Source organism: Aplysia californica, unplaced genomic scaffold (genome assembly GCF_000002075.1).
Source record: "Aplysia californica isolate F4 #8 unplaced genomic scaffold, AplCal3.0 scaffold00387, whole genome shotgun sequence".
Classification (NCBI taxonomy): Eukaryota; Metazoa; Mollusca; class Gastropoda; order Aplysiida; family Aplysiidae; genus Aplysia; species Aplysia californica.
In genome coordinates, this window is record NW_004797657.1 from 285287 (window position 1) to 292220 (window position 6934).

General features: G+C 40.5%; 1 long non-coding RNA gene across 1 annotated transcript; it reads left to right on the forward strand.

Annotated features, from left to right (window-relative positions):
* Nucleotides 1-206: 206 nt before the first annotated feature.
* On the forward strand, nucleotides 207-2235 carry LOC106012485. The gene is made up of 2 exons (XR_001185039.2): nucleotides 207-368; nucleotides 1899-2235. It is a non-coding gene; the product is annotated as an uncharacterized LOC106012485 (long non-coding RNA).
* The last annotated feature ends 4699 nt before the right edge of the window (nucleotides 2236-6934 follow it).

A 6934-nucleotide genomic window follows, 5' to 3' on the forward strand; every position in this document is an offset into this window, starting at 1 on the left:
GGGGGAGGTGTGGGGACAAAAACAACCAACAACATTGTCTTCCTGGCTATGTTAGTCTACGCTTGTTTGTGACGCCTCGTTTACAGTATTCACCTTTAAAAAAAAGTGACTGATGAATAGAATTCGGAGATCCAACAGTCAATCAGCAGACAGCTACTTGGTGAATACAATTCAGTTCATACTCTCTTAGGGCACTTTGAGCAAAAATTAATCAGTTCGAAGCTGGCGACATTTCAGGTAGCTCTACATGTGATTCCAGTAGTAAAACTACATTGGACACTGCCTTCCCGTCTCCTGTGCTAATGAAACCGAGGCGATCAGGCGACACATAGAGATTTAGATTCCATTATATCTTAGCAAATATTCAGGTATGTTATTTGTTTTCGTATTTCTTGATATTGAACCGTATTCCAATTCTTATTATCAAGTCCTCATCCTTCGTCTCTCCCCATTCCTCCTCATCGTACATATTGTGCGTACTGAAAGGTCATTTCATTCCCCTTTCCCTATTTTGGGCTAGTTCCGTTGTTTCTCTCTCACTTGCATTTCCTGTGCACTCTTTCTACTCAAACTGCACCCCCCCCCCCCTTTAACCCCTTCCTCCTAGTTCCTTCAGATTTAGTAATTTCTATTTTCAGTGTTCCACATCCAGCAACTAGAGGAATATCATTCGGTAGCTACAAGACCACATGTATGTGCCATCATTCGTATCTGTTCCTTGTGTCCATTATTATTATTTCCCTTATTTGTCAATCGTATTCATCTGCTTTATTTCTGTTCCGTTTCTGTCCCAGTCATGCATCGTCTGACGTATGTCTTCATTGTGCTTGATTATTAAAAGTCTACGTCAAGTCACAAAGAGTGTTGACATTTATTTAGCAACCACCCTTGCGACTCTTAATTTGAAGCCAGAGCAATCTCTCTCTCTCTCTCTCTCTCTCTCTCTCTCTCTCTCTCTCTCTCTCTCTCTCTCTCTCTCTCTCCCTCTCTCCCCCTCCCTCCCCCCTCCCCCTATTAACAGACCTCCCCTAATAGGACATTAACTCAATTACTACTTTAGAAATTAAAAAGTACCAATAATTGGTGAGTTTTGAGTTCAACTTCAAATTACATGTTTGTATTTAGGTGTCTCTCAAAAAATGCCCCTGGTCATGTCGAGTAATGAGTCTAAAATTAACCTAAGACCTGAATATTTGCTTGTTAAATCAATTCAACTGAGAACAATTTATGATATTGGTTGCTTCGTGTCCCTGAAGGTGGAACCTCTCCTTCAATAGGTTGCATTACACTGATACTAATATTGGAATAATGGAAGTTTTAATTGGTCAAAAATACACAACCATGTGAAGAACATCTCCTAGAAGGATAAAAATGTCCTTTCTTTATAACATGCTACAATTTGTTTCTTCTACTGTTTGGCTTATTTTGATAGAATGCGGTGAATTCAAAGATACGCTTATACCAGTATTTGGTATTTTAAATGCTCCAACAGGAAGTCATTGTTAATATTATTGACCCAGGAAAGATCTTTGTTTTGCAAAAATTTAGTCTACAAGAAATGCATAGTATCAAAGTTGTAAAAAAGTGAACATTTTTAACTCATAATTTTGCAGACAGATTTTTGTAAATGTTTGTCCATCCTTTTAATCAGTAGTAAGAAAAGTTGATGTTTGGAAAATCTGTAGATCTATGTGGCAAATACATGAACAGATTTTCTCTATAGGGATATAGAACATAATACCCAATCAAAAACCAATATGGGGGCTCTCGTGACCTAGAGGTCTGTCGTATTTTTTCCCTACATTTTGATAATTGTTATTGCCTTGGATGTGCTTTTCTTTGCCTAAACTGTAAAGTTTCATTAATAACTAATTTGACTTCAAATTTATTTTTCACAGAAAGCCAGCACCCACATGAGAAGCCAACAGCTGACAGTCACCCAAGAAGCTGACACCCTGCCCAGACAGCACGGACCTTCCACTCACTCTTAGTCTTAACCAACCAGATGAGTATATACTGCCACAGCTACCCTGAAATGGACTTCCGTCAGTTACACCAGCGAATGATAACTGGCAACTATAACAGCTGACTGTTCACTTTGATTTCTCAAGCTTGTGTGAAATTGTGCGGATAGGGCTGTAAAAACATGGACTCAACGCCAGAAAAATTCTTTGTATGATGTACTGTTTCAGATATTGTACAGAAGCTGCTTCACTATATGAGATCACTGAACTAGTAAGATGACGAGGCAATTCTATCCCTTTCCTTCAGTTCAAAGTTTGGTGACATCAGACGGTTTGTTCACTTTTCTGGTCCAACAAGTATCAAAGTGGTCTGCTTCTACGATTTCCGTATATCACACTCAGGCTTGAAGTGACGCAGTGGGGCTGTAGAGATAGGCAGATAGGTTGATAGGGAGCTAGGTGGATAGGTTAGAGTCAGAGTAGAATTTTGTAGATATTGCCATGGCCATGGCGGGAGGTAGTTGAGGGGGCAGTATAGGTTTTTCTTTTTTTTTAGGAAAGGGGGGGGGGGGGGGTTGCAGGGGTAGAATGGTGTGGGTAGAGCTTCCTGCTGATTTTGAGTTTGAGTGTGATGTTGGAGTGGCGTGTGTGTACTGGATTGTTCCTTAAGGACCACCTGGACCACCAAGAGGAGCACCTGCAGACAGAACATCTACAGGAGGTATTTGTCTGGGAAATATGTCTCGGTGTTCATTATTATAGTTTTTCGAGTTAAAGGTAAAAGTTTTATTGTTGCATTTAGGTGGAAAGAGAGAATGATAAAATGTATTTTTACTGAAAGGTTTTTATTAATGACCTTCTGTCCTTTTAAACTGATGGTAAACAATATTATAACGACTCTTTTTATATTTTGAAACAAAAATGCAAACTGTATAGTCGTAAGACAATAGTATTGATTGACTAATGATGAAACATATTTTTGGACAAATTTTAAAAAATGTCTTTGATGCTTTTTAAACCAGTAGCAAAAATATTTTAGCGACAGTTTATTTTTTCACGAAAAGAATACAAACTGTATGTATAGATGTAAGACGATTGTATTAATTGACACGTCTTCATCACCAGGACCAGCCGCGGACAGGAGGACCAGCCGGAGGAGCACCCACAGACAGGATCATCTACAGGAGGTATTTGTCTGGGAAATATGTCTTGGAACACTATTTATTAATCATTAAAGTAAAATTAGAAAAATAACTATTGGTTTTGTTATTTCAAGGTGAAAGACTTGTTTTTGCATTTTGGTGAAAAAGAAAACTAATAAAACATTTCTCCTGACCCGTTTTCATTAATGTCGTTTCTGGCCTTTTAACATGCAATTTGAAATCACGTTTCCGTGTAATTCTCTCGTGTTTTTGATAATGCGACCCGACATATTACGTTTATAAAACCACTTGTTTCGAGTCAAACTCATCAATTAAGCATTACGCAGATGTAGAATGCATTTATCTTTGACTTCCGGGTCAAACTAAAGGCTTGTTAGCTCATACTTTTTTATATTCGGCTCCTACCATAATACAATGACTTCGCATCGGTCCAGCCATAGTTATGGACCTCGACTGCCGGACGCTGCAACTGTCGAGACATAGTTAAACAGTTAAACCAGTAGTAAAAATATATATCCCCTCTTGTATATTCTGAAACAAAAATACAAACTGTATAGATACAATACGATTATATTAATTGACACGTCTTCATCACCAGGACCAGCCACGGACAGGAGAATCAGCCGGAGGAGCACCCACAGACAGGAGCATCTACAGGAGGTATTTGTCTGGAAAATAATGTCTTGGAACATTATTTGTTAATTTATAATTAAAGCACAATTTTTAAAATACCCCCCACCCTTCTCGTTTTTATTAGAGTTGGGGCGAGCGGATGGACGGGTTCGATACTCGCGGACTGTCAGAGCGAGCGGGTAATGGACGGCCATGCGAGTGGACTGCGAACCTCAAGTCAGTTCATTTTTTGGGTCCACTCCACAATTTTACTCTCTCAGCGAGCAGACTGCGGACCTCAAGTCAGTTCTTTTTTTTTTGGTCCGCTCCACAATTTAATTCACTTAACGGGCGGGCGGACGGACTAACTCTAGCACACGAGATACCCGACTCGATGTTAGGCCCGCCATCTATTGTTTGTTAGTTAGGCATAGTGTTTCAAGCCACTTGCGGTGCCACAGGGGAGTGAGAGAGGCTGGTGACGTAGCACTATGTGTGTAACCTTTCACCTTGTGTGTGGTTCACACTGTGTGTTCCAATTTAACCTGAAGGCGAAGTTTAAAGAATTTGGGTCGATAGTGCCGTAAAACACCTGCTCAGTCAATCAAAAAAGAATTTCCAAAGGCCTTTTAATGGGGGGGGGGGGGGGGGAGGGGAGAGCAGTTTCCAGCATGAACACCTAGCTACAATGTCGGGCAGGAGGGTAAATGTTTTACGAGGGGGGCAGGGTGTAAATAGTATGCAATAGGAGTCGCTCCCCGTCCGTCTGCCTGCCTGCTTGAATGCATGGAGTCTCTCCATCCACCCGTTCGCTCGTTGGCTAAATGAACTGTTGTCTCTGTCCAATGAGTAGCGAGTAGCGAACTACTCTTCACAAGCGGATGGCTCGTTACCCGTCCACTTGTTTGCGGGTAGTGCCAGCGAGCACTTCGTTACTCACGGACGCTGATTTAGCGAGTCTGACCCTACTCCAGTTCTTATGTACAGTAGAATTGTAAAAGGGCAGATCCAACAATGTCATACTCATAACTGTGCCTGAACTACAATAGGGAACTGCTTCTTTTACTTTCCCAATCCTTACTATCGTCATTTTCCTCTACTTTTTATGTTTGTCACACTCTTGTGACCCACTATTTCCGGGGTGCTTTGAAAGTCGAAAGAGACTTTGTGCTGTTGAAGCCAGAGAGGTGAGCAGAGTAAGTCTGATTCTCTGTATAAACTTCTCTGTTGACATCCACCCCATGGTGGTCATATGACTTTATTCAGTTGTGAGCGCCGTAAAACCTCTACATAAAAAAAAAGAAAAAAGAAAAAAGAAAAATATCTATCGGTTCTTTTGATTTAAAGGTAAAAGTTTTATTTTTACATTTAGGTGAAAAGAGAAAATAATAAGAGGCCTACGTATTACTGACAGATTTTTATTAATGTCCTTTTAAACCAGTAGTAAAAATATATCAACTCTTTATTTTCTGAAATAAAAATGGAAACTATATAGATGTAAGACGATTGTATTGACACATCTTCATCACCAGGACCAGCCGCGGACAGGAGGACCAGCCGGAGGAGCACCCACAGACAGGGGCATCTACAGGAGGTAATTGTCTGGGAAATATGTCTTAGAACATTATTGATCAATTACTTACTTTTACTTTTTTATCCTCTGTTGCCATTATGCATAGAGGGGAGATGCAGTTTTCTATGGTAGGCTAGCTCCGCAGCTCTTTCAGTTCGGATACTATGATTTATCAGGGCTTCCTTGACAACTTCAATCCACCCTTTGTGTGGCCTTCCTCTTCCTTTATAGCTTGAGTGCTTGGTGTTATAGGTTCTCAAGGCTGGCTGGCTAGGTAACATACGTAACAGGTGGTCGAACCATTTTGTTCTGTCTTTCTATGAAATGCAGTCATTTCTATGAAATGCAGTCAGATGTCCCAGTCCAAATAGCATAATGCAATCAAACATTGAAGTTAAGTTAAAAAAATAAATGTATTTATTTTAAAACAATTTTCAAGCTCTAAGGCTTTTAATTGCATTTCGCTGTAAAGGAAAAATAAAAAACGTATTTACTTACAGATGTCTAATAATGTCCTTTTAAACCAGTAGTAAAAATATAATATCAACTCTTTATTTTTCTGAAACAAAAACGGAAACTGTAGAGACACAAGACAATTGTATTAATTGACATGTCTTCTTCACTAGGACCAGCCACGGACAGGACTAGCTGGAGGAGCACCCACAGACAGGAGCCAGGAGCATCTACAGGAGGTATTTGTCTGGGAAATATGTACTGGAACATTATTTGGTAATACTCGAACCTGTGTAAGACGGCCACCCATTGTCGAGGAGAAAAGTGGCCGTATAAGACAGTTGGTGTCTTGGGCAGGACTGATCAAGATGAAAAAAAACCCCCATTCCTTTCTGAGGTCTCTCGAAAGTAGCTGCATTGTTGTTGTTGTTGCTGTTGTTTTTGCTGGGGGTTTTTCTTTCTTTTTTTTTCTTTTGTTGTTGCTTTTGTGCGAGTGCGACAATGAAACGAATGTCAGACAAGGAGGACCAAGTGCTATGGTAAAACAAACACATGGGTCGCCACCACGAGGAGAACAAGCGACGCTTCTGTGACAAGTTCATGTTGACGTCCATTGTTACTTTGTTACCGACTGGGTAAACAGTGACCACTCATCTCACGATTTTTGTAAGTTTTGGGTGGGGCTTATGGGTTATCGAGGGATCACACGCTTACCCCACCAGCAGATGAACAATTGTTACCTATTGGTCAATAATGAGAGAGGCCTACGCAACATGATCGGTTGGAGTTGGAGGTACATTAACAACAACGACAGGTGATTTAATTATGACGGCTCCCCCCCCCCCCCCCCCCCCCCCACAATGCCAGGGGCCAAAGCACAATTTATGACAAAACGTAATGGAGTCACTATGGTGGTCGTCTAAGACAAGTGTTATTATTTGGTGTGATAGGGGTTGTGTGTTGAAATATGGTGGCCGCGGCTGAGTTGGACATGTGCCCATTTTACACAGTTAAATTATATAGAAAAAAACGCAAGGGGGGAAATGGAAAGTTGCCGTTTTACAGGTGGCCGTCTTATAGAGGTGGCCGTCAGGGCAGGTTCGACTGTATTTGGTAATTTACTATTAAAGTAAAATTAGAAAAATACCTATTGGTTTTTCTGATTACAA